The sequence below is a fragment of the Apium graveolens genome, chromosome 4, assembly GCF_009905375.1.
Source record: "Apium graveolens cultivar Ventura chromosome 4, ASM990537v1, whole genome shotgun sequence".
Lineage (NCBI taxonomy): Eukaryota > Viridiplantae > Streptophyta > Magnoliopsida > Apiales > Apiaceae > Apium > Apium graveolens.
This window is the reverse complement of record NC_133650.1, coordinates 179,330,702-179,333,162: the sequence shown is the minus strand read 5'-3', so window position 1 is coordinate 179,333,162 and position 2,461 is coordinate 179,330,702. Positions and strand designations below refer to the sequence as shown.

The 2,461-nt window shown below is 37.1% G+C and overlaps 1 non-coding gene across 1 annotated transcript; it reads right to left on the bottom strand.

The window, feature by feature from the left end:
- Positions 1-1,495: 1,495 nt before the first annotated feature.
- LOC141722654 (small nucleolar RNA R71) lies at positions 1,496-1,602 on the bottom strand. Its single transcript, XR_012575661.1, has one exon. It is a non-coding gene; the product is annotated as a small nucleolar RNA R71 (small nucleolar RNA).
- Positions 1,603-2,461: the final 859 nt, after the last annotated feature.

The following is a 2,461-nucleotide window of genomic DNA, read 5'->3' as shown; positions in this document are numbered from 1 at the left end:
TCCTGAGTTAGTCGAAATTGAAGATTTTGAGAGTCCTGGTCATCCTGGAGCCTATATATACCCATAAAAAGATGTTTTTAACAAGAAGGAGACCTAGGAGAGAATAAGAAGACCTAGAGAGCACGAGAAGGCTACAGAGAAGAAGACTCTTATTTTCCCTAATATAGTTGATACTTGGATGCTCATTTTTGATTTGTCTTTGAACCCTGGTACTCTTATATTGTTTATTATCATGCTTTCATTGGAACCCATGGTAATGATGAGTTCGATTATGAACTAATCGTTATCGTGGGGTTCTAACGGATTTACTTATGGATTTCTTTAGTTAATTTATTTCAATATCTTGGTGTGTGGTGATTGATTGATATCCTAGTATTGGTTATGCTTATTCGTCTTATGTGCGTAGCTAACATATAAGATAGTGTGTTAATCTCTATTGAAGTGACAATTAATATAGAGAATTAGAACTTGCCATGCTAGCATAGGTTCATATATTTATATGCATGATTCGTAGGTAATTTTAACCATCTTACTTGCCCTATGTAATCATGATAGATAACTTGTGAATTAAACCGTTATGTTTTCAATTCTTATAGACATACAAGGACTAAGCATAATTGGTGTCTATTCAACATCTATCTCTTTTATGGATGCTCGGTAGTAGGGTATTCGTACAACGAAAGTTGGCATTTACTAGTTTCGTATTATCTGATTAGTGTCATCACCATTACATGCTAAGGTTAAGAACAGTGACTTTGAATGAAGTATTTAATGAAGTTAGAATCCCATGTTTGTCTCATATAAGTAATTCAACCTCAATTCTCTTAGTTAATGTTATTTAGTATAATCTCTTAGTTTAATCAAAACCCAATTTATTATTTATCTTAGCATTGAACGATAGCCATATCATTATTACATAGGTGCATAATCTATAATTAAATTAAACCGGTCTCTGTGGGAACGAATCTGATTTATATCTTATACTACTTGCGAACGCTGATACTTGCGTGTAATTTTAGCGCGTATTTTCGCCTTAACAAATTTTTGGGCCGCTGCCGGGGACTCGGTATTGTTAATTTTTCATTTATGTGTTTGTCATCAGTGGTTGTTAAAGTTCATTGACTCGAATTCTTTTACTTTCACGGTTTACTTGTTGTGCTTCAGGTACTCATTACAATAGGAGATCCAACAGTACGAACAAAAGCCTTGATGGATTTTTCTCAACCCAAGATCAATGAGATTTAATCTAGCATTGTCAGGCCAGCTATCACAGCTAATACCTTTGAGATCAAGCCTAGCATAATTCATTGAAATCTGCGACACCTTCAAGTTTAACGGTATTTCTGAAGATGCTGTGAAGCTGAGACTATTTCCATTCTCTCTGAGGGACAAGATTAAGAGCTGGTTACACTCTCTACTAGCTGGTTCGATTACTACTTGGGAAGATCTTGCTCAAAAGTTTCTTACTAAATTCTTCCCTATGGCGAAGACAGTTGCAATCAGGAATGCTATTACTCAATTTGTGCAGCAATCGGGAGAAACTCTTTGTGAAGCTTGGGAGCGCTACAAGGAGATGCTTAGGAAGTGTCCTCATCATGGAATGCCTGATTGGATGATCATCAATTGCTTCTATAACAGTTTGGGAGCACAGTCAAGACCCATGCTCGATGCATCATTGGGTGGAGCATTATAGGCAAAAAACTATGAGGAAGCTTATGATCTAATTGAACTGATGGCTGCTAATGAATATCAGTATCCAACTCAGAGATTGCCACAGGGCAAGGTAGCAGGAGTTCTTCAAGTGGATACAGCTATGGCTATCATTGCTCAACTAAAAGAGTTGTCTATGAAGATCGATTCTCTAGCTAACTATGATGTTAATCAGATAATCAGTGTTTGTGAGCTATGTGCAGGTTTGCATGCGACGGAATAATGCGCTATATCCAATGAATCAGCTCATTTTGTGAGAAACTTTTATAGATCGCAGCAACCAGTTCCAGACACTTATCATCCTAACAACTGGAATCATCCTAACTTCAGCTGGAGCAACAATCAGAATACGATGCAACAACCGTTCCAGTAGTTTGGAAACAAGCAATTCAATCCTCCTGGTTTTCAGTAACAATTTTGTGACGCCCTCCAAACCCGGGGTCTAGATTTGGGGGTCACTTGCCACTAAACTGTAATAAAATAATCACAGCAGAATAATATAATAAATACGACCCCTTTACCTGCACTGGATTGATCACAGGTTATAGTATGGAACAGGCACTAATACAAACCAACTGTTATTACAAACCATAATCTAATTGGTTTTACAGATTATTCAAATTTTATTACAAACCTCTAGACTATCCAAGCATCCCAAAAGAGCCTACCTGGAATATACACCACTATTTACAAGCACTCGACTTCTGACCAAACCTGGATCTCAAGCCTGCTCTGGCTTAGCTGAAAGATT